We start from the raw sequence: 26,148 nt of genomic DNA on the forward strand, positions 1-26,148 counted from the left end.
ATTTTCACGCAAATTCTTCTGCTAGTTGGGGTTTAGTCCAAATCTGCATCCTTTCCTTCAAGGCTCAGGGGTCCAAGATTATCTTCTGTGTCTGTATTAATTGGTTTCCCTTTTCTTTGTTGAAGAGGGTCTGTGCAATCCTTCTGCCTAGTCCGCCATCTTGCCCCGCCTCCCTATTGTTCTTTTTCTAATTGTTGGAGTTGTTGAGTTAAAGTGTTGATTTTCTTTCTTTCCTCTTTTTTTTGATGTATGCATTTATTGCTATAAATTAACCTCTGAGTACTGCTTTTCCTGTGTCCCATAGGTTTTGGTATGATGTATCTTCATTTCATTTGTTTCTAAGAATTTTTTTATTTCACATCTTTTTTCTTCTATTACCCAGTAGTTTTTCAGCAGTGTATTGTTCCTCTTCTACATTTGATGTTTTTTTCCTCAATCTTCCTATTATTAATTTCTAATTTTATAGCATTATGGTCCGAGAAGATGCTTTGTAGTATTTTGATGTTTTTGAATTTATTGAGGCTTGTTTTATGTCCTAACATATGATCTATTCTGGAGAAGGATCCATGTGCACTGGTGAAGAATGTGAATTGTGCTTTTGTTGGATGGAATGCTCTGTATATGTCTATGAAGTTGAGTTGGTTGATTGTGTTGTTGAGTTCTTCTGTATCTTTGTTGAATTTTTTTTTTTCTAGTTGATCTGTCCCTCCTTGAAAGTGGGTGTTAAAGTCTCCTACTATTACTGTAGAGTTGTCTATTGTCCCTTTTAATTCAATGAATAATTTGCTTCACATATTTTGGAGCACTTACATTGGATGCATAGATATCCAATGTCTTCTTTGTCAATTGACACTCATATAGTGTCCTTCTTTGTCTCTTATGTTGTTTTTCACCTTAAAGTCTATTTTATCAGAAATTAATATTGCCACTCCTGGTCTTTTTTGGTTACTGTTGGCTTGATATATATATTTTTTTCCATCCCTTAACTTTTAATTGTTTTTATCTTTGTATCTAAAGTGAATCTCTTATAGGCAGCATATTGATGTGTCTTCTTTTCTTATCCAGTCTGCCATTCTCTTTCTCTTAATTGCTGCATTTACTCCATTCACATTGAATGTAATTAGTGATAGGTATGAATTGATTGCTGTCATTCTATTGTGGTTTTTTTTTTTTTTTTTTTTGGTTGTCATGTTGTTGGAGTTTGCTTGGTCCATATACTTTTCTGTGCTAAGTTAGATTTGTTGTCAAATGCTTTCTCTCTTTTCTTCTTTATCATTAGTTTTGTGCTTACCAAATCCATATGTTCTCCTTCCTTCTGGATTTGCTTATGGGGTTTGTTAATTTTCTCTATTGTTACCTTGGAGTGAATTCTTGTGTCTGTATGTTTGGAACAGTTTGTTCTATGAGGACATTGTCCTGTTTTCCTCTCCATTTAGAAGTTTATATCTAGAACTTTCATTCCTTCTATTTGGTTAGTTGCTGTTGTTGTGTACAGATTGGCTTCCTTTATTTTTAGTGTACAGTGTTTTATGGTCTTATTTTGAGTTTCTATTTCTGATTAGGTTTTAGTGTTGATGTCATGTGTCCTGATTTTGTTGTTCTCTGTTGTGGGTTCTTTATTGAAAGGACTTCCTTAAGCATTTCTTGTAGGGTTGGTCTGGTTTTCACAAAATCCCTTCATTTATGTTTGTCTGAGAATGCCTTAATTTTGCCCTCATATTTGATGGACAATTTGGCTGTTTATAGGATCCTTGATTGGAAGTTCTTCTCCTTAAGTGTTTTATATATGCCATCCCATTGCCTTCTTGCCTGCATGGATTCTGCTGAGTAATCAGAGTTCAACCTAACTGATTATTATAAGTAATATTTCTTTTGTGTCCCAGGCAGATTGCAAGATTCTTTCTTTGTCTTTGCTTTTGGAGAGTTTGAATATGATATGCCCCAGTGTTTTTCTCTTGGGATCTATTCTGTATGGGGTTCTTTGAGCTTCTTGGACAAATATCTTTTCTTCCTTCATGATATGGTAGACGTTTTCTGTTAATAGGTCTTCCACAATTTTCTTGGTGTTTTGTTTTGTTTTGTTTGCCTCTTCTTGTTCCAGAATTCCAATGAGTTGTATGTGTTTTCTTTTTATGTTGTCCCATATAACTCTTGAGTTCTTTTGATTTCCCTTAAATCTTTGTTCTGATTTTTCTACATACAGGCTGGTGTCCAGGGATTTGTCTTGTAGTTGGTAAATGCATCCTTCAGCTAGTTCTGTCCTATTCTTTTGTGCTTCCACTGTATTGTGCAATTCTATAATTTTGATATTCATCTTCTGGATTTCTAATTGCCATTTTTGTAAGAGTTCTGATTGTGTATTAATCTTTTTATTTTGTTCTTGAATGGTTTTGCTGAGTTCTTCTAGGGTACTATCTGTGTTCTCCTTGCTTCTGTTTGGGATTTCCTTAAGCTCTTGTAGAGTTCTATAGAAATACCTTCTAAATTCCTTCTCGGATAATTCTGTTGGCTCCACTTCCTCCATGTTTAATGACACTTTTGTTGGGGATTTTTCTTCTATTGCCTTATCCTGGTTTTTGTTTGTTTGTTTGATTTAAAGTTGCCTATTGTTTCCTAGACATTTTGAAGTTGTCTTTAACTGTTAGTTATGTATTTGATTTATTTTATCTTGGTATTATGATTTAATATTTTGAAAAGGTGGAGCTGGTGTATTTTTGTTTTGTTATTAATTCAGGTGTGCTGGGTAGCTCTGCAGTTTTCTTTGTGTTGATGGAATCACCGTGTGGAATATAGATGCAGGTATCTGTTATAAAGGGCATTTAGGGTGTAAAGGAAAATGGGGGAGGTGCAATGCTGTTCACCACAAATACAGTAAACCAAACTCAAGACTAAAACAAATGATAGCTTGAGATTATAGTTTCCTTCTCCTCACCCTCCTTTTTCTCCATTTCTTGATATTTCTGTCTCTCTTGACTCATTTTAAGAAGCTCTGGTGGTGTAGTGGTTAAAGCATTTGGCTGCTAACGAAAAGATCAGTGGTTCGAACCCACCAGACCCTCCATGGAATAAAAATGAGACAGTCGGCTTTTGCAAATCTTTGCTTGAGTCTCTGACTGCAGGTGTTATGGTGGCTTAATGTGGTTTTTCTATTGGATGATGCAGGGGAGAGGTGGAGAAAGGAGGAAGAAAAGGGGAGTGGGGAGCTCCAAGGTGCCAGGAGCCATTTCCAGGGCTTTGAGTGGGCTGCTAATGATGACATTATACTGTTACTCACAGGCCTGCAGCTCAAGTTCAGCAAAGACTCCATTTGTTAGGGGGCCACCACTTTCCGCCAGGTACAGACAGCCACAAAAACCCCACTCTCCAAGCCCCTCCATGCCAAAAAGCTGACCTGGGATAACTGCCCTGATCCCCGACGGGATTTCATCCCAGGGCCTGCCTGCATGTGACTTTATTATCCTCTCTGCTCCTGCTTCAGTGGCACTCAGAGCCTGAGGGGTCTGTGCTCTCACACAGTGGTCCCAAGTTTACCAATAAAAGCAGGTGCTGAAGGTCAATCCGTGTAGCGGCCACAGGTTCTCTGGTGCGGTGCATTCTCTCCACTGTCCCAGGGAGCCCTCCTGTGCCCTTTCTTGCCTGCTCGCGATGCTCCGCAGGGCAGGTTCACCTGTTTTGTTTTGTTTTTCCCTCTGGGTAATTGCACTGCCTCTTTCTCCTTTTTAATCCTACCTCCCTGAGTTTGGCATACTCTGACTTAATAAGCTATTCAGAGTACCAGAATCCCCATTTCAAAATGCTGCAACTAGTTTTTCAGGTACTAAGATGCTAGAGGGAACTAGCATGTGCTACAGGAGCAACACCATTTTTCCTCCTAGGGCAGGTTTGTTTTTCTTTTAATTGTGATTTGGGTGAGAGTTTACAGAGCAAATTCACTTTTGATACAGGAGTTCACACTTTGTCTCATGACATTCACTATAGTTTACCACAAAAAAATATGGAATGCTTCACAAATTTGCATGTCATCCTTGTTCTGGGGCCATGCTAATCTTCTCTGTATTGTTCCAATTTTAGTATATGTGCTGCCAAAGCGAACACCTAGGGAAAGTTTCTGCTAGCAACTTTTTAAGTTTTCTCTGTGGGTTTACTTATTTATTTATACTGCCTCCTGTTCTCAAATACAAATCACTTGTAGGTTATTGATCTTGATATTACCCCATATAATTCTTAGACTTTCTTCATTTTCCTTCCTGAGTTTTTCTCATACAAATTGGTGTCAAGGAATTTGTCTTCTAGTTGGCTAATCCATTCTTCAATTGATTCAATTCTGCTATTTACTCTTTTGCCCTTCCAATATGTTACCTATGTAATTTTAATGTTAGTCTTGTGTATTTCTAATTGCTGTTTTTCTGTAATTTCCAGTTGTCTATTTATTTTGTTATTATGCTCTTGTATTGTTTGCCTGAATTCTTCTGAGGTACACTCTGTGTTTCCCTTGAGTTTGTGGTTTCCTTGAGCTCCTGGAAGAAATTCTATTACTTGTTCTTCCTGGTAGAGGTTTCTTAGATTTTTATTTTGGTCAGTTGCTTGCACTGTCTTGTCATGTTTTTTTTTTTTTTTTTTTATTTTGAGTTGTTGCCTTTATTTGTTGATTATGTATTGGTTTGTTTCAACCTGATATTTTGTTTTACTTTGTTTTGATATCTCCAAGTGGGTGGAGCAGGTGTGCTTGTTTGGTTGCTAGATTGGCAGCACTAGGGTGTTTCTCACCTGTCTTTGGGTGGGTGGAGGAACTAGTGGGGATGTAGATATGGGTCTCTCTTGGTTGTGAAGAGTAACTGTGGATGAGATAGAAGGTGTTATACACTGTCTGTCATTGACCCAGTGGTACAGTAGCAGGTGATGGTGCTTGCCCATTGGGTGAGATGGTAGGTATGGTATGTATGTCTGACTAGTGAGGAATTAAAATCTGCCTCCCATTGGAGGGAGGAGGAAAAAGAAGAAAAAATTAAAAAATGAGGGTAGATGAGAAGAAAGATGGGTAAAAATAAAAGAGGAGGAGGAAAAGGGAGAAATAAACAAGAAATGGGAAAAAGAAAATGGAGAAAAAAAGAAAATAAATAAAGGGGAAAGGGATTGATGCTGCTTTGGTTAGCCAGCAGCAGTGGCATCAGAGGGCAGTGATGAAATCTGCATGCCCACGGAGGGGTGGGAGCCTGGTGTGCCTGAGCACCTCTGGCATAGGAGGCCACAGGGATGCAAGTTTTGCTTTCAGTGAGAGCAAGCCTTGTCGATGACACAGATGCAGGGAGGCAGAGCTTTCTGTGTCTCCTTGAGGTGCAGTGCAGTGGCTGGCTGGGCTGCTGGTAGGAAGAGGTGTTCTGAGGAATTGGGCCAGTCTGAGTTGGTGGATGCAGGAAGGGGGCTCACCCCTTGTTAGTGGGAAGATGTGGCTGGGAGATCAAAGATAGCACTTTTCTGGTCACAATTTACTGATGTGGGCCCAGTACTTCTGGGCATATTCAGCTGATTGACCAACAACTACCTGGACTCAATCAAGTAGGGGGCTGCCCAGAGTCCAGTGTCTCTGATTGCCAACCCACAAGCCTTCCCCTTTGTGTAGGCCCTCAATCCAAACAACTGATCTTCACAAGTAGTGAGTTGTTTTACCCCAATCACTGGGTCCCTCCTCTCCCTGTGGTTGCCTGTGCCACTGCAAAACTTGTCCTTTTCTCTTCCAGATCCAGTGCACAATCTGCTTACATTGATTCCTTCCAGATTTGTTCATCCTGTGACTCTGTCCCAGTGTAAATTCCACAAAGTTGGTTTCCCCTTGCCCATGTATGATGCCTTCTGTGTCTCAAAATGACCACATCTCATTGGACTCTGGCTTCTTCTCTCTCCCCAGTCACTGTCCTCACTGTGTCACCCTCTCCAATCAGCAATCACTCTAATTCTTTATACTCTTATTTGATGCTTAGAGTTTCAGGATCATTACTTGTATCTGCTTCACTCCATTTTTCCAAGTCTCTGTTGTATAGGCGTTAGGTAGCATGTGTCATCAGGATGTCATTTTGTCTCTGCCTCCTCCAACACAGATTTGTTCATTCTTCAAGACAGTCCGTTGTACTTGTTTGCCAGCATCATAATTCAAATGCATCAATTCTTCATTCTTCCTTATTCATTCCCCAGCTTTCACATGCATAGGAAACAGTTGAAAATACCATGGGTTAGGTCAAGTGCACTTAGTTCTCAAAGTGGCATCTTTGCTTTAAACATTTTAAAGAGGTCTTTTGGAGCAGATTTTCCCAATGCAATATGTTCTTTACTTCTTGACTGCTGCTTCCATGGGTGTTGACTTTGGATCCAAGTAAAATGAAATCCCTGATAACATCAATATTTTCTCCATTTATCATGATGTTGCTTATTGGTCCAATTGTGAGGAACTTTGTTTTCTTTATGTTGAGGTGTAACCCATACTGAAAGCTGTAGTCTTTGATCTTCAACAGTGTTTCAAGTCCTCTTGGCTCTCAGCAAGTAATGTATCATCTGCATTTCTCAGTTTGTTAATGACTCTTCTCCGGTCCTGATCTTCACATAGTCCAGCTTCTCAGATTATTTGGTCAGCATACAGACTGAGTATGAGGAAAGCATGCAACCCTAGGGCACATCTTTCCTGATTTAAAACCATGCAGTAGTCCCTTGTTCTCTTAGAACAACTACTTCTTCATCTGTGTATATATTTCACATGAGCAGCACAATGAAGTGTTCTGGAATACCTGTTCTTCACAGTGTCATCCACAATTTGTTATGATCCCCATAATCCATTGCCTCTACTTTCAGCCAAGGTCCATTTGACATCAGCGATGAATTTCCTCATTCCATGTCCTCTTTGGAATTTGGCTAGAATTTCTTGTAGTTCCTTACCAATTGTACTAAAAATGCAACCATGTTTGTTGTTGTTGTTAGTTGATGTTTTTTAAAATGATATTTTATTGAGTTTCTGGTGAAAGTTTACACAGGAAATTAGGTTCTTACTTGACAATTTCCATACAAATTGTTAAGTGCCATTAGTTAACTTTAACACAGTGAATCAACATTCCCTTTAATTGTGTTCTGTTTGTCCTTTCCAGTACTCTAATTTCTCAGTCTCTTTATTTTTTTCATCTTTGTTGTTAAGAAATTGTTGAATTTTTGGTCTCATGATAGTTTTTAAGAAGGGCACCAATCTTATGAGTAGTATCTTTTATTTTGTGTTCCATGCTGTTGTTTCAGTGAAAAGTGATCTTGAGATGTGTTCACTTCTAGGTTTAAAGAGTGTCTCAGGGTGATAGTCTCAGAGAGTCCTCTGTTCCTATTGCTTCAGTTTGTCTTTTAAAAAAGAAGAAGAAGAAGAATTTGAGTTCTACTCCATATTTTCATTCCATTCTATCTTGGGACAACTACTGTGGCTTTGGTCATCACAGTCTGTGGTGGTAGCCAGATACAATCTAGTTTTCCTGGTCTTAGGGTTAAATGGGGTTGTGGCTGCAATCATTTTAAAATTATCTTCAGCAAAATTTTACTTATGTGTGATACTAATGATATTGCTTGATAATTCCTTATTCTGTTGGTTCAGTTTTCTTTGGAATGGGTACAAATATGGATCTCTTCAAAACTTTTTGGAAGGTAGCTGTCTTAGTTTCTTGGCATAGATGAGTGAGCACTTCCAGTGTTGCATCTGTTCATTGAAGTATGTCAGTTCGTATTCTTTCGATTCCTTTAGCCTTGTTTTTCATGTGTCTTCAGTGTTTGGACTTCTTCCTTCACTATCATTGGTTCATCATATGCTACTTCCTGAAATGGTGAATGTTGACCAGTTCTTTTTGGTTCAGTGACTGTGTTTTCAACTGTTGAACATTTTGTTCAACTGTTGATGGCCATATAGCCTGTTTCCACCAGCCTGTATGGTTTTAAAAAAAAAACTCCTCTGTGAGTCTTATGCAGGTGGTCCACAAGCAACACTTTGAGGTTATGGCTGGGAAAAATTAGAACTTATTGGCCCTACATCCCTGTTTTCTAATTCAACAGTTACCACAATGACAAAGTAGCTAGGTGATCCCAGTGTGCAGGTGTCATCACAAAATTAAGAAAAGTTATGATGTTGACTTCATTAGTATCATGTTCAACCTTACCTAGCAGATTCTAATTGATAAGGTAATGAATGAACTTGCTTCTCAAAAATGTACACATTTAATAATAAGCCAAACACAGCTTTCATGTCCATCTTGAAAGCCATAAATAAATAAATAAAACCCAGAGAGCAATGACTAATTTGAAGGGTTCATCTTCATAGAGTCTGACAAGCTTTGCTTAGGTCACCATGCCTTTTGAGGTGTGGCATTGCCTCATCAATTTCTATCACTTTGTTTTCTCTGCTGGTACCAAGTTAATTCAACAGTTCATTTATTGTAGATAATGTCTGGTTATCTCAGAGGACAAACAAAATATCATAATCTATGGTGCAGCACCCCTTCACTGCCCTCATTATTGGTGAAGAACTCAGTAAATTGTAGGTGAGTTACTTATCACAGCTAAGGAAAGGAACACAAAGTGAAGACCCAGTTACGTGAACTTGGATACTTGGGGAGGGGTAGTATTTCACATGATCTCTCCTGGACAACCCCACCAGATAATGAGTGATTCATTAGGTTTAAATGGGAAGAGACTTCTAATGAATCTCCTAATGGATGCTTTGTGCTTATCAGAGTTAGCTCATGCCATGGATGAAAACTCAGTGCTTTCAGCGGGAAGAGGTTGTGAAGAAGGGGATTCAATAGATCTCTGCAGTTCAGTGAGACTTTTAATTTCTATCCATTCTCTATACTCACAACATGTCTGGGTAATGATGACACAGTTGAAGACAGACCTGAGGAGGTAATAAGTCCACTACCACTCCACTCACGCAGTGCTTATTATTAAACTAACACTTTTAATTCTTGTAACTGCTGACAAATCTCTGCCCAGTGTACATGTTTTAAAATCCCTTGCAAATGGGGACATGGGGAGCTCTGGTAGCATAGTGCCTATGGCACTTGACTGCTAACCAGAAGGCTGGCAGTTCAAACCCACCAGCCACTCCTCAGAAGGAATGTTGCGCAATCTACTTACATAGTGATACTGCCACAGCAACCCAAGGAGGGGTCGCTATGACTCGGAGCCGACTTGACGGCATATAACAACAGCAATGGGGACATGTAGGACTAATCCTCGTATGTAGTACTAATTCTTGCAAATGTAAACCTCTAGCAGTAGTAGTATAACTCGAATGCTTTTCAAGGGGTGAAGTGGAGTCTAGTTGTGTATGAGTGGATAGAAGGACTTTTTCTGTCTTGAAGAAAAATGTTCAAAATTGTTTATTTCTACAAAACTATTTAAAACTGCAAAATTAATAAACATCAGCCTGTATATGCCTGCCAATTTTTTTTTTTTTTAACCTAGAACTTATTTGATGGTGGTGTGCTTTTTTCTTTCCTGTTTAAAAAAAAAAAAAAAAAATTAGGGAGTGGAAAACATGCATTTCCAGATTGGAATTTGGATTTAGTATGTGAGTGGGAAGGAAGCATTAGGGAAAAAATTCAAAACAGTTGGAATCCAAGCTGTTGTGCTTGCCCTTTATTCCTCCCTGAGTTTGAGTCCACTTGAGATTCTGAATCCATGAACCTCATGTAGCTAACACTGTAGTCAAGTCAAGGGCCAGTGCACTGGTGGTGCTCATAAAGGGGACAGTTCTGCCTCTGGGCACCCAGCGTCTCTGTTCTCTCTACCAGCCTTCAGTTTAATCTTGGCATTTTCATAGCTCTCATGATTGCCTCATAATGTTTTTCTCAGTTTTCTGTTCCTGTTATGCAATGAAAAGACCAAGAGCCACAAACTCTCCTGTCCTGCAGCTGCTGGGTACCACTACCTTGATAATAGAGAAAAGCCTCACCATAGTTTCTAAATTCTGTGACAACTACCACATCATCACTTGAGAGGGAGGAGAGGATAAATGAAACAGCAAAGGAAAATGTGGGAGGTGCAATGCTGTTCACCACAAATACAGTAAACCAAACTCAAGACTAAAACAAATGATAGCTTGAGATTATAGTTTCCTTCTCCCCACCCTCCTTTTTCTCCATTTCTTGATATTTCTGTCTCTCTAGACTCATTTTAAGAAGCTGTGGTGGTGTAGTGGTTAAAGCATTTGGCTGCTAACGAAAAGGTTAGTGGTTCGAACTCACCAGCCCCTCCATGGAATAAAAATGAGACATTCTGCTTCTGCAAAGAATTACAGCCTTAGAAACCCAGGGGAGGTCGCTATGAGTCAGAATCAACTCTATGGCAGTGAGATTGGTTTTTTGGCTCATTTTAATTGCAACATCCCAAACCCTGCCTTCTTTTGATGATGCTTAGAATCCAAAACCAAAGCAGCTGCTGTCAAGTTAATTCCAACTCACGGCGACCCCATGTGTACATAGTAGAACTGCACTCTATAAAATTTTTCAAGGCTGTGCCCTTTTGGAAGTGAATCAGCAGGCCATTCTTCTGTGATTTCTCTGGGTAGGTTCAAACTGCTAGCCTTTCAGTTAGTAGTTGAACACTTAACTGACTACGCTATCCAGGGACTGTGGATACTTAGACCTCTAACATACTCATGGGACACTTAGATTGGTTTCATCTCTCTCTGACATTCTGTATTTACTTTTTTTGGTCTCTTCTGATTTTCTGATATGTAAGGTTTTTAAAATAATCTCTTCACATTTGCTTGGAGTAGCTTCCATTGAAGCTAGTGTTTCCAAAATTCTAGGGTATCATTAAGTTTGATAAACAGAAGACTTTCTTTTGTACCTGTGTTACTCATTCATTAAGCTTTATTTTAAGGCTGTATTTTTTATGACCATAGGATGGGTCCGTGTTTCATGTATCTCCATCCATAAGCAGTAGATATTAGTTGCTGCTCATTGACACAGCTTATGTTTCCAAGTAAGTGTTATAAGCTTTCACTGGTTGGCACCTTAGTTATTTAATCTGCCAACAATGCACTACCAGGCATGGAGGTAAACTTGGCCCAGTCAAGGACCAAATGAGCCACTCAGTCTGTCATTTATGCTTTTCCATAGCAGCAGCTTTGCATACCAGCTGCCTATCATTTCTGTCGCCAATTCTTTAGCTACCCCCTTTTCCTTATTTTTAAAGAAGACAAGCTTTGCAGCGCTAATTTCTATCTGGCTCTTGGTAACAGTCTTCCTAACTATGCCAGAGCAACTGATGTTTGGCAGGGTCAAGGTGTGTAGGCACCCCAGCATAACTTTTGATCGGAGTCATATCAAGCAGAATCATAAAAAAAATAATCATAAAACTCTCAAATTATTGGATTATTCATTTGAAAGCAATTCTCATATTTTGATGGATTTGGACTTGTTGAAAAGGACCTAGAGGGAGAATCACGAACTTGGATTTGCTTGTTTGGTTCAGTTGCTCTGCATTGTCTCTCAAAGAGGGATCAGAGACTTCTTGCTTCAAAATTACCTGGGATTTCCTCTTAAAGTGCCCACCTAGGAAGAGAAGGGTCTCTTCAGTCTGAAAGTTGAGTGTTCTTGCCCAGGAGATCCTTGGGCCACCATGTTTCTGCATTAAGGCTTCCAGGACAAGCCCCTATGGGTGTGTTAGCTCTTGTCAGAAATTTCTGTGCAACACCAGAAGAATAATTGATGTTGCAAGTGTTGCTCTTGCTTGAACTAATAAACATTTCACCCAGGAAAGGCTAGACTTTAATGGCTGTGTTGATTAATGTGGGTTAAACAGCCAGTACTTCTGGGCACTTGAGGCATAGGGCAAAGAAACAGTGATTGTGGATTTTTATTTTTTTTAAGCTCTCCATCACTTTGGATTGGCACTTCCTAGCAAGACTTTTGTCAGAAGATATTTGTCCTGCAATTTGGGTTTCCTGCTTCTAAGTGGCAGTGGTACTTTTCAAACAAAGGAAAAGCTTCAGCAATTGTCCTTCTTAAGGAAATATTTATTAAAGCTCCCAAGCTCCATCTTTTAAATTTATTTTTAAAAGAATAAATATCTTTCTATAATTTAGTGGATAACATTCTCCATTCTCCTTACCCTTGATCACCATATTCTCACTCTTTTCTTCTTGTTGACTCCATCTTCTCTTGGAATGTAAACTTTCAGGCCAGCATGGCATCAGAAATGATGGCTCTGCTCCTGGCATGAGTGCTTCTGCTTAGCAAGTCTCCTTGCGTACTGAAGTAGTGTTTTTCCATCTCTATGAGCTCTGTCAGAGTAGCTCACTCAACCTAGAATGAAGATGAGCCTAGAGTCTGTCTTTATGCTAAGAGCATTATGTTTCTGAGGTTGATTCTTTGGGCATCAGAGGGAGTCTTTTTCTACTTTATTATTCTCAAAGAATGTGACACCTTATTTCTACCTGCAAAAAGAGTATTTCCCACCTATAAGTGAATTTTGTACAGCTTACTGTTTACATGTAGCAGTGACTTTTGTTAGCAATATCTAAATAAAAATTATAGCTCATGCTGTGAAAAGTTTGTAGAGATATTTTCAAAACAAGTGCATCTTTGATTATAGCAAAATACTTAAAAAATTTAAGCAAGAATCTCCCCTTTTTGACCTTGTTTCATGATAACAATTCTTAACACACACAAGCAGAGTTTCTTCCCTATAATGTTTAAAATCTGGATGTTTAAAATGATTAAAATCTGGATTCATATTTCCTACACCTGCATTCCCATAGAGTGTGATCTAGAATTGAATTGTCTTTTGGAAGAGAAAGTTTACATGCTGAGTTGGTCTAAGGTTTTAGAACTGCATAAACATGGAAGTGATGCCACCTGCTAGAAATCTGAATGTTAAGTACTTCAGCCTTGGCAGTCCTACTAGCATCAGTCCATAGTCACAGTGGTCATTCCAAAAGAGAGAACTCTTTCTGAAATAGTCCAGAGCAACTTATCCTTACGTTCATATCAAAATACAAGAGTTGGAATAGAGATAGCCTAGTGGAATTAGAATTCTGCAGCCATGGCATAGAGATGAAAACTGTCTCTTTAGTAGTATTAGCACAGTATATGGGCTTTGGAGTCAAAAGATTTGGCTTTAAATCACTGTGTTTAAATGCTCTTTCCAGTAGTGTAATCATGGAAACATGATTCAACCTTTTTGAGTCTCAGTTTCCTCACCCGTAAAATGAGTATAATAACTTCTTAATAGGGCTGAGATAAGGATTAAGTGAGATAATATTTATAAAGCTTTTATGACAATGCCTGGTGCAATTAAAAATAAGTACATATATGCATATATAATATAATATAAATGTAATATAATATAATAATATATATTAGAGTTCTAGTCTTCCCTATTTGCCCATATAAATTTTACCTAATTCTTTTTTGTCTCAACTGACTCTTCTGTAAAATGTTGTTGTTGTTTTTAGGTGCCATTGAGTTGTCTCCAACTCACAGCAACCCTATGCACAGCAGAACACGACACTGCCTGACCTGTGCCAGCTTCATGATCTTTGCTATACCTCAGCCCATCATTGCAGCCACTGTGTCTATCCATCTTGTTGAGGACCTTCCCCTTCTTCATTGACCCTCCACTTCACCAAGCATAATATCCTTCTCCAGGGAATGGTTCCTTCTGACAACATGACCAAAGTAGGTGAGACAAAGTCTGGACATTCTCACTTCCAAGGAGCATTCTGGCTGCGCTTCCTCCAACACAGATTTGTTTGTCCTTTTAGCAGACCATGGTACTCTTAACATTCTTCTCCAATACCACTCAGAAGCTTCAACTCTTTCTTGGTCTTCCTCATTCATTGTCCAGCTCTCACATGCATAAGAGGTGATTGAAAATACCATGGCTCAGGTTAGGTGCACCATAGTCTTCAAGGAGACATCCTTGCTCCTCGTTTTGCTGGAAGAGGTCTTTTGCAGCATATTTGCCCAATGCAATACATCGTCTAGTGACTTAACTGCTGCTTCCATTGGTGTTGATCGTAGAACAAATATGAAACCCTTGACAACTTCAATCTTTTCTCCATCTACTGTGAAGCTGTTTATTGGACCAGTTGTGAGGATTTTTGTTTTCTTTATATTGAGGTGTAATCCATACTGCAGACTGTAGTCTTTAATCTTCATCAGTAAGTGCTTCAAGTCATCCTCAGTTTCAGCAAGCAAGGTTGTGTCATCTGCTTATTGCAGGTTGTTAATGAGTATTCCTCCTATCCTGATGTCACATTCTTCTCCATATAATCCAGCTTTTTGGGTTATTTGCTTAGCATACAAATTGAATAAATTTGGTGAAAGGATACAACCCTGATGCACTCCCTTCTTGATTTTCAACCATGCAGTATCCTCTTGTTCTGTTCAAATGACAGCCTCCTGGTCTATGTATAGGTTCCTCATAAATACAATCAAGTGTTCTGGAATTCCCATTCTTCTCAATGTTATCCATAATTTGTCATGAACCATGCAGTATTTGTTTGTCCTTTTGTTTGTCCACACAATCGAATGCTTTGGCATAGTCAATAAAACATAAGTACACATCTTTCTGGTATTCTTTGCTTTCAGCTAAGATCCATCTGACATCAGCAATGATATCCCTAGTTCCACATCCTCTTCTGAATCCAACTTGTATTTCTAGAAGTTCTCTGTCAGTATACTGCTGCAACTATTTTTGAATTTCTCCTGTAAGATTTTACTTGCATGTGATATTAATGATATTGCTCGATAATTTCCACATTCTGTGGCATTACTTTTCTTTGTAATGGGTACAAATATAGATCTCTTCCAGCCAGTTGGCCAGGTAGCTGTCTTCCAAATCTCTTGGCATAACTGAGTAGGTGCTTCCAGCAGGACATCCATTTGTAGAAACATCTCAATGTGTATTCCGTCAATTTCTGGAGCCTTGTTCTTCGCCACTTCCTTCAGTGCACCTGCAACTTCTTCCTTCAGTACCATTAGTTCTTGATCTTATGCCACCTCCTGAAATGGATGAAGATTGACCATTTGTTTTTGGTACAGTGACTCTGTGTATTCCTTCCATCTTCTTTTGATGCTTCCTGCATCATTCAGTATTTTGACCATAGAATCTTTCAATATTGCAACTTGAGGCTTAAATTATTTCCTCAGTTCTTTCAGCTTGAGAATTGCAGAGTATGCTCTTCATTTTTGGCTTTGTAACTCCAGGTCTTTGCATATTTCATTATAGTAATTGGCTTTGTCTGCTTAAGCTGCTCTTTGAAATCTTCTGTTCAGCTCTTTTATCTTGTCATTTCTTCCATTTGCTTTAGCTACTCTCTATTCAAGGGCAAGTTTCAGAGTCTCTTCTGACATCCATTTTGGTTTTTTTTTCTTCCTTTCTTTTCTTTTTAATGACCTTTTGATTTCTTCATGGATGGTGTTCTTGATGTTATCACACAGTTCCTCTGGTTTTAGGTCAGTGGTGTTCAGTGCATCAAATGTAGTCTTTAAATGGTAGTGTAATGCCTAAGGAACTTGACTGCTAACCAGAAGGCTGGCAGTTCAAACTCGCCAGCCACTCCTCGGAAGGAAGATGGGGCAATCTACTTCCATAGTGATACAGCCTCGGAAATCCAAGGAAGGGTCACTATGAGTCGGATCCAACTCAACGGCACATAACAACAACAAAAACAACAAATTCATGAGGGAAATTATCAAGGTCATATTTTGGCTCTTGTGGACTTGTTTTAATTGTCTTCAACTTCACCTTGAACATGCATATGAGCAGTTGATGGTCTGTTCCACAATCAGCTCCTGGTCTTGTTTTGGTTGAAGATGCTGAATTTCTCCCATCACCTTTTGCCACAGTTGTAGTCAGTCTGATTCCCGTACATTCCATCTGGTGAAGTCCATGTGTAGAGCTGCCATTTATGTCATTGGAAAAAGGTATTTGCAATGAGTAAGTCATTGGTCTTGCAAAATTCTGTCATGTTATCTCCAGCATTATTTCTATCTCCAAGGCGATACTTTCCAACTACCGGTGACTTTTCTTTGTTTCTAACTGCATTCCAGTCACGAGTGATAATCAACAAATCTTGATTGCATATTTGATCAATTTCAGACTGCAGAAGTTGGTAGAAATCTTCAATATCCTCATCTTTGGCTTTGGTGGTTCATGCGTAAATTTGGATAGTAGTACTAAGTGTGTGGACATTATCCTATCACTGACAGCATTGTACTTCAGGACAAATCTTGAAACAGTCTTTGTGACATTGAATGCTACACCATTCCTCTTCAATTTGTCATTCCTGCCATAGTAGATCATATGGTTGCCTGATTCAAAATGGTCAAAACCAGTCCATTTCAGTCACTAATGCCTAGGATATCAATCTTCATGTGTTCCATTTCATTTTTTATAACTTCCAATTTTCCTAGATTCATACTTTGTACATTGCATGTTCCAGTTATTAATGGATGTTTGCATCTGTTCCTGCTCATTTTGAATCACACCACATCAGCCAAAGGAAGTCCTGAAAGCTTTACTTTATCCCTATCTTTAAGGTCATCTCTACTCTGAGGAGTCAGACCTTCCCCAGTCAAAGTTTGAGTGACTTCCGACCTGATAGGCTCATCTTTTGGCACTATGTTGGACAGTGTTTCAGGGCTGTTTGTAAAGTTTTCCAGTAATATATCAGACAGTGTTTCACTGCTATTCATACGGTTTTCACTGGCCAATTCTTTGCAAAGTGAAAGGCCTCTTCCTTCTTCCAAGTCTCTCTAAGTCCGGAAGCTCCACTGAAATCTCTCCACCATGGGTAACCCTGTTTCCATGGTGCAACATGGTGGCATAGCCTCTAGCCTCATAGCAACACATAAGCCACAACAGGACGACAAACTGACAGACAAGTTCATCTCCCTTAGTTTTCCCTAACCTCTCTGCACCTGCCTTCCTCAGGCCCTGGTCTAAATATAGACCCAGTCTCTAAAATAGTTGTTGTAAAACCATAATCTCTCTTAGTACAAATTAGTGAGCTGAGCAACAGCTTCCAATAAGTTAAACATCTATACATGACTTTCTTCATAGTAAACTATCAGTAACTTTCCAAAGGTGGCAAAGGTAGGGTTAAAAATCACTCAGTGTGATTCATTAAGTACTTAAAACCTGGTTGAAATTGGAAAGGAGTCAGTTAATATGGTATTGTAATATAAATACAATACAAATAGTTATATATTATAAATAATAGAAAGTCTCTAAACAAGTTCATGTCTGCTATAGGTTGATGAGATGTCTGCAAAGAGCTTAAAGCTCCTTAAATAAAAACTACATGTGCGATCTCTAGTAAACCTGATGCAATCTTATGGAAAGTTGATTTCATCGAATGCCACATTCTACCTAATACTCAACTCAACTCACTGCCATTGAGTCGGCTCTGACTTGGGTTTCCAAGGCGATGTGTTTATGGAAGTACATTGCCCAGTCTTACATCTGAGGAGTAGCTGGGTCCTTAATCTGGAACATTTTCTACAGCAGTGAATGGTTTTCTGACTAGGAAAGCTTATGAAGTCTTCTTACCTATCGTCTTTGAGTAGGACTAAATTGAGACGTGGTAAGGCAATGTTATTGGTGCTGTTTGAGACAGAGTGGTAAAATGGGATGAATATGGTCTGTGTAGAAACCAGTTCACTTGGTAACTGGGCCCAGCTCTGCCTGCTGCCACTAGATACAGTGCCTCTGGAGACACAGACTCCCTTGGTCTGCACAATTTGAAATCTACAGCCATGACAATGAACCCCAGCCATATTTATTTCTGGACTAGGTAGTCTTAAGCAGCATGAATAGAGCATTAAGAGGACAATTGAGATACTATCTTCAATAATATTCAGAAGCTTCGAGATGTATCCCTCGATAGAGACATTCCTGTTGATGAGAGCTGTTCATGTGGTCCTTGCTTTGCCCTCTAGGTGATGGTGCTGTCTTGTCATTCTCCTGCCTTGATTATACATTGCCATCCCATTGGCTACAGAAAGGCAACTTACTGCCCTTAATGGTTTGGCCCCATGTAACTAAAACTTCCCTTCATTTATTGTAATTGAATTGAATTAGGTTAGAACTTCCAAAAAACATTTTGCTGGACACTAAGGAAAGACTAAAGAAAAATAAAGTTGGAAGGTCCAAGGTTTTCCAACATGCCAGCCTAAAGTTTCTGATCTTTATACAACTCGCTTACTACTCCTTTCCCTGTTTACATAGAACTCCAGATCAAAGGATGATCTGTCCCTTACTTCCTAGCTTAGGGTCTGCCTCTGGGTTGCCTATCTTGATTCTCCATTATCCAGATACAAGAACATGAGATTCACTTCTCCCAGACCCTAGCTCTGTTTTCTCAGTTCTGGCCTCAGGTCTAAGAGTCACTCCTTTTCCCCAGGTTATTGATACTAGAAATTACTTAACCTTGCAGCCTACCAGTAGGGCTTAACCCATGTAAACTCATCATCATGTAATGGTGTAGAAACCAAAACCGAACCATTGTGCTATAAAGTTGAATTCCAACTCATAATGACCCTATAGGACCAGTTAGAATTGCCTTATAGGGTTTCCAGGGCTGTAAACCTTTACAGAAGCAGACTGCCATATATTTCTCCCATGGAGTGGCTAGTGGGTTCTAGCTGCCAACTTTTCAGTTAGTAGCCAAGCACTTAACCATTGTACCACCAAGGCCACTTATATGATAGTATAATATAACATTAATAGCATTCATAAAAATGCTCAGTCTTGGGAATTAAATGGGAGATAGAGTCGTAGGAGGTATAGTTGCCACTTGTCTGTCAGTTTGTCATACTGTGGTGGCTTGCATGTTGCTATGAGGCTGGAGGCTATGCCACCAGTGTTTCAAATGACAGCAGGGTCACCCATGGTGGACAGGTTTCAGCAGAGCTTCCAGAGTAAGACAGACTCAGAAGAAGGAAGAGGCCATCCACATCTCAAAGAATTGGCCTGTGAAAACCTTATGAATAGCAGTGAAACACTGTCTGATAAATTACTGGAAAACTTGATGAATAGCCCTGAAACATTGTGTGATAAAGTGCTGGAACATGAGCCCCTCATGTTGGAAGGCACTCACAATATGACTGGAGAAGAGCTCCTTCCTAAGAATAGAGCCAACGTTAATGATGGGGATAGAGTAAAGCTTTTGGAACCCACATTTGCTGTTGTGGCATGTGTCAAGATGAGAAGAAACAGCTGCAAAAATCCATTAATAATTGGAATGTGGAATGTGTGAAGTATGAATCTAGGAAAATTGGAAGTTGTCAAAAATGAAATAGAATGCATAAAGATCAATGTCCTAGGCATTAGTGAGCTGAAAAGGACTGGTTTTGGCCATTTTGAATCAGATAATCATATGACCTACTATCCTGGGAATGACTAATTGAAGAGGAATGGCGTGGCATTCATCATCACAAAGGATGTTTCAAGATGCTGTCAGTGATAGGATAATATCCATATGCCTACAAGGAAGACCAATTAATACTACTATTGTTCAAATTTGTGCACCAACCACCAGAGCCAAAGATGAAGAAATTTAAGATTTTTACTGGCTTCTACAGTCTGAAATTGACTAAACAAGCAATCAAGATGTATTGATTATTACTAGTGATTGGGATGTGAAAGTTGGAAACAGAGAAGAATCACCAGTAGTTGGAAAATGAGGCCTTGAGGGTAGAAATGACACCAGCGATTGCATAATAGAATTTTGTAAGACCAATGACTTAGTAATTTCAAATACTTTTTTTCAACCAAATAAATGAGAGCTATACACATGGATCTCACCAGATGGAATACACATCAATCAGATGATTACATCGATGGCAAGAGGCAATGGAAAAGCTCAATATCTTCAGTCAAAACAATGCCAGGAGCTGACTGTGGAACAGATCATCAGTTGCTCATATGCAAGTTCAATTTGAAGCTGAAGACAATAAAAACAAGTCTCTGAAAGCCAAAATATGACCTTGATTACATCCCACCTGAATGTAGAGACCATCTGAAGAAAAGATTTGATGCACTGAACACCTGGGAGCGAGTAGTTCCACCTGTGGGCTCGGGACCATAGACTCAGGGGACATCAAGCTCATTTGGCATAACGTACTACACAAAAATATCATTCCACCTCCTACCTTGCTGAGTAGTGACTGGGATCTTAAAAGCTTGCAAGCAGCCATGTAGATGCAATGATGGGTCTCTCCTTGTCCAGAGCAAAGAAGAATGAAGAAAACCAAAGATACATGGAAACAATTAGTCCTAGTGACTGGTACATCATGCAAATCCACATCCTTTACGACTATGAGACCAGAAGAACTAGGTGGTACCCAGCTACCACTGTCAACCATTTGGAGGGGGATCTATGTAGGAGATCCTGGATAGAGAGGGAGAATAATATGGAACAAAATTCAAAATCATAGGGGGAAAAAAAAGGCGAGGGGATGGGAACCAGGTTTGCTGGTCTGATAGAGCCTGGTGGGAGCACTGAGACTGTGGCCCCTAGCTGCCTTTCAGGTCTGAAATTGAACCCACACCTGTGGCTTCTAGCCAAACAAAAGACAGGCATATGAGTTGAACATTTACCTGAGATATATATACACTCCTTGGGGAGAACAATCATGGGAGAAAGAAGGGCTGTTTATGCACAGGGAGACAGCTCAGGGAGCAGGGGTGCATGGAGGGATGGACACAGGGAAGAGGTATCTATTGGAAGGAAGCGGGAGGGGAGTTGTTGCATTGGGGTAAATTGTAGTCAATGTCATGAGATAAAGTGTTGGTGAACTGCTGTATGGAAAGGGAATTTGCTCTGTAAACTTTCACCCAAATCACAATTAAAAAAAAAAAAAAAAAAGTGGACCAATAAGCAGCAACATGATAAATGGAGAAAAGGTTGACGTCAAGGATTTCTTATTACTTGGTTCCATAATCACCAGTGAAAGCAGCAGTCAAGAAATCAGACAATGTGTTGTACTCGGCAAATCTGCTGGAAAACACCTCTTTCAAGTTCTGAAGAGCAGAGATGTCTTTTTGAAGTCTAAGGTGCACTTAACCCAAGCCATGGTATTTTCATTCACCTCACATGCATGTGAAAGCTGCACAATGAGTAAGGAAGTCGAAGAAGAGTTGATGCTTTTGAGTTGTGGTGTCAGAAAAAAATACTGAAAGTACCATGGACTGCCAGAAGAAATAACAAATCTGTGCTGGAAGAAGTGCAGCTGGAATGCTCCTTGGAAATGAGAATAGGCAGACTTAGTCTCACCTACTTTAGTCATGTTGTCAGAAACGACCACTCCTTAGAGAAGGATATAATGCTTGGTGAAGTGGAGGGTCAGCAGAGAAAAAAAGGGGATGGCTCTCAATGAGATGGAGTAACAGTGGCTGCAATGATGGGCTCAGGTACAGCAGGGATTTTGAGGCTGGTGCAGGACTGGGCAGTGTTTCGTCCTGTTGTGTATGGGGTCACTATGAGTTGGAGCCAACTGGATGGCATTTAACAACACAACATGGTTAGGAAAATCAGGAAATAGAGTTTTCCACTAATTTCTCCCTCTTTTGTTCACAGCCTCTACCCATTCATGATACCTTCATGTACTTCATCTTTTTCTTTAGGAAAATGAGTAAAAAAACAAATGTTAGCAAGGCGTAAGTTCTGTAATGCCCATAACTTAAAAAACACTGCTTTTATTCATGGATTTTTTTAAAGGAATAAAAGAAAGTATACAGCAGAGAAAATGGAAAGAGTAACTCTCCCAACCTGTTCACCTATTAAACAAAATTTGGAGTTCTTATTGTGCTCCTTCCACAGAAATCCATCTCATCCCTTCAGGCCAAGCTCCTGCCTGGGATGGCCTTTCCTAATCACAGCATCTTTGAAGAGGACTCTGGGTCCTTCTGCACTTACAACCCATACCCCTGAATTTAGCATTGAATATACTCTTGTATTGTTTTACGTAGTCTTATGTATAGTTAATCTGTCTCTACAAATAGGTTATAAGTTCTTTAAAGGATAGAAGCCATGCCTTACTTCTTTGTTTTCCACATCAGCTAGTACAGTCCTGAGTACATGTTGAATATGTTCTCTAAATACTGGCTGATTGGTTTATTGTCACTGGAAAGGACAGTGAGGTTAATTGAGCTGATTTCAGTTGCTAGGGCTTCCATAATTCTCCCTCTGAGAAGAATATACTTCTGTCTTCCAGATTCCTTTTCTTTCCCAAGATGAGCCTACCTCTGCTGGTATATGCAAGGGTATGTATATTTTTAGGAGTTCTGGTGGCGTAGTTCCTAATGCATTTGACTGCTAACCAGACACCTGGTGGTTCAAGCTCACTAGCTTCTCCTTGGAAAGAAGGTTGGGCAGTCTACTTCCACAGTGATGTTGTTGTTGTTGTTATGTGCTGTTGAGTCGGACCCGACTCATAACGACCCCTCCTTGGGTTTCCAAGGCAGTATCACTATGGAAGTAGATTGCCCCATCTTCCTTCCGAGGAGTGGCTGGTGAGTTTGAACCGCCAGCCTTCTGGTTAGCAGTCAGGTGCCTTAGGCACTATGCTACCAGAGTGATAGTGCCTCGGAAACCCAAGGAGGGGCACTATGAGTCGGGTGCGACTCAATGGCAGTGAGTTTGGTTTTTTCGACATACGTTGTTGTTGTTACAGTTATGTGTCATTCAGTCAATTCCAAGTCTTAGTGATCCCATAAGACAGAGTGGAACTGCCTCATACGGATTTCCAGGCTTTAATCCTTATGGGACCAGATCACTAGATCTTTCTCTTGAGGAGCTACTACTGGGTTGGAACCGCTGACCTTTGGGTTAGCAGCTGAGCATTTAACCATTGTATCACCAGAGCTTCTGGACACTCCACTAAACCACATAGCTTGACAGGCAGTGATTATGCCTTATGCATATACAAAATAGGAACTTAAACTTATTAGATACTGGTAGACCCCAGGTTACAAAGAAGATCCATTTATAAATGTGTCCTTAAGTCTAATTTGTAGGTAAGTCAGAACAGGTGCATACAGTTTTTATTTAGCCTTACTTTAGCGTAAGAGAGAAGCCTTGGTGTCACAGTGGTTAAAGTGCACAACTAACAACCAAAAGGTTAGCAGTTTGAACCCACCATCTGCTCTGTGGGAGAAAGATGTGGAAGTCTGTTTGCATAAAGATTATAGCCTTGGAAACTCTGTGGGGGGGTAGAGTTCTACTCTGTCCTGTAGGGTTGCTATGAGTCAGAATTGACTCAACAGCAGTGGGTTTGGATGTGGTTTTAGTGCAAGGAAAGGCTCAGAGCCTTTTCAATGATTTAAAAGCTGCAGATGTAGCAAGTAAAGGTGATTGTGATGGAGAATTTGTTGGAGTAGGAGTGTGTTCATTGTTTCAAAGGGAGGGTAAATTTACATGACATTAAAAGGTAAGTATGAGTTGTCTGTTGATAAGTCTGATGTTTGTAACCTGGGGACTTACTGTATGTAAGTGAACTCTTAAATGAGTTGTTGATGTTTTCGAAAGTGGAAGGTCAGTGAAAAATAGGAAGCCCCTCAAGGAGATGGATTGACTGAGTGGCTGCAACAATGGGCTCAGGTGCAGCAAGCATTGTGAGGCTGGTGCAGGACTGGGCAGTGCTTCATTCTGTTGTCCATGGGGTTGCTGTGAGTCAGAGCCAACTCGATGGTACCTAACAACAACATTTTGTTGGGTAATGACATTTATTGAGTTGTTTACTAAGCATGAAACTAAACAAACCAAATCAGTTGCCATCAACTCAATTACAATTCATGGCAACCTCGTGTGTTTCAAAGGAGAACTGCTCCAGAAGTTTTTCAGTGGCTGTGACCTTTCAGAATTTGATCATCAGCTCTTTATTCCCAGGCAACCCTGAGTGAATTTTAACTGCCAACCTTTCAGTTATTAGCTGAGCACTTCATCTTTATGCCACGTTGAAACTTCTGTGCACCAGACCCTATTTTAAGGTACTTAAACATAATTAGGTAGGTACTGTTTTACAGATAAGGAAATTGAAGCACAGAGAGGCTAAGTTTCTTGCCTAATGTTATTCAGCTAGCAAGTAGTTGAATAGAAATTTAATCACAGGCAGTCCCAGCCAGAGTGTTCACTCTTGGCCAGCATGTTCTGACTATCTTCAGCACCACTGATGCACTTATGAAGTGTATTACTAAGGCAGATGGATTCACAGAGAAGTGGAAGGACCCATGACATGGGAGGAGAAAACCCTCTTTAGTAATAAGCAGGAACCTTAGAGAAAGGGCTCAGTCAGGCAGGCGAGGGCTCAGTCAATTCTTCTGCTGCTACCAGTAGCCCACATGCTCCTGAATAGTCTTAGAGGACACAGAGAGTCCATCCACCAAGACTTGAGTTCAGCACTGACTGTTCAGCCCCTGGGCTACCAAAATAGAATGTTGTTGTTGTTGTTATGTGCCATCAAGTCGGCCCCGACTCATAGCGACCCCTCCTTGGGTTTCCAAGGCAGTATCACTACAGAAGTAGATTGCCCAACCTTTCTTCTGAGGAGTGACTGATGGGTTTGAACTGCCAGCCTTCTGGTTAGCAGTCAAGTGCCTTAAGCACTATGCTACCAGAGCTCCTACCAAAATAGAATATGACACAGATTTTTTATGGAACTTGCAATCTGGTCAGATAGACGGTCTTTAGTGCTTGAAGAACCACATAAGCTAAAACAGACTATGTGTAATGCTGTAAGAGAGAACTGACAATCCTCCTTCTCATCACTGACTTCCCACTTCACTTTTCCAAGGGTTTGGCTACTGTATAGCTTATAGCTAGTACAGTACTGAGTAAATATTGTGGGTGCTAGATAGACACTAGATAGAAATTGCCTATTAGCATCAAGATGGCCCCTGACTCATGACAGTCCTTTGAGTCACAGGGTAGAGCTGCTCCATTGGCTGTAATCTTACAGAAGCAGTTTGGCAGGCCTTTCTTTTGTGGTGCCTTTCTTTTGTGTGTGTTCGAATCACCAACCTTGAGTTAGCAACTGATTGCAAACTACTTGCACCCCCCAGGCTTTTTTAAATTGCCAAATAACCACAGTAACAGGGCATCAGATAATCATCATCTTAGATTTAATAAGCTCCAGAAGCATATTTTCAACTTAATGAGGAGTTACATAGATTTATGAAGCATGGAGGATACATAGACCTTCCCTTCCACACTTTGCTACATTAAAAAAAAAAAAAATCCAAACTCATTTCCCGTAGATTCCAACCTATAATGACCCCCATGTGTTATAGAGTAGAACTGTGCTCTGTAGGGTTTTCTTGGCTGTAGTCTTTGTGAAAGCAGGTTGCCAGGCATTTCTTCCTCAGCAGTCTGGGTAGGTTTAAACTGCCAACCTATAGGTTAGTAGCCGATTGCAAATCCCTAATGCTGCCCAAGGAGGCATTTTCTATATGTTGTTATTTTGGGTGCCATTGAGTTGATTCTGACTCCTAACTATCCCATGTGACAGAGTAGCCACTCCTCGGAAGGAAGGTTGGGCAATCCTACTTCCGTAGTGATACTGCCTCGGAAACCCAAGGAGGGGTCGCTATGAGTCGGGGCCGACTCGACGGCACATAACAACAACAACAACAACAACATAGGATTTCTGTAACTATGGAAGCAGATCATAGGTCTTTCTCCCATTGGCTGCTGTGTGAGTTTGAACCACCAGCCTTTCAGTTAGGAGCCAAGTGCTTAACCATTATACTACCAGGGCTTCTTCCTTTCTACACAGTGGGGGTAAGTACCTTTTTCCTGATTTTCCAAGGGCCCTGGCATCTCAAGGTTTTCTGTAGGACACTTGGAAATGTAATGCTTCCCTCGGCTATGGACAGGCCTGGGAAGAGGAATGAGGAGCCCTTTCAGAACAGATGTCACCAGAGTCCTCTCTGCGTGCTGAGAATCATCAAGCACATTCCCCACACCTGCCAGGCAAGGGTGACTGAGGTCCAGGTTCCAGAGCTCAGAGACAATGAGCTTACCTCCTAGGGGACTCTCACTGCTGCAAACAAATTAGCTCTGATGGACGAGTGGCCTTTGTTCATTCTCAGGGAGTGTGGAGGTGGGATCTCAGGCCT

At 40.2% G+C, this 26,148-nt stretch overlaps 1 protein-coding gene and 1 non-coding gene across 2 annotated transcripts in view; one reads left to right on the top strand and one right to left on the bottom strand.

Moving 5' to 3' along the window:
- RYR3 (ryanodine receptor 3) overlaps positions 1–26,148 on the top strand; it is a 585,899-nt gene that overhangs the window by 46,722 nt on the left and 513,029 nt on the right. The window lies entirely within an intron of this gene.
- On the bottom strand, positions 3,989–4,095 carry LOC122149981. Its single transcript, XR_006163423.1, has one exon. It is a non-coding gene; the product is annotated as a U6 spliceosomal RNA (small nuclear RNA).

Source organism: Orycteropus afer, unplaced genomic scaffold (genome assembly GCF_000298275.1).
Source record: "Orycteropus afer afer isolate SDZICR_OR568_19922 unplaced genomic scaffold, OryAfe1.0 scaffold00068, whole genome shotgun sequence".
Taxonomy (NCBI): Eukaryota; Metazoa; Chordata; class Mammalia; order Tubulidentata; family Orycteropodidae; genus Orycteropus; species Orycteropus afer.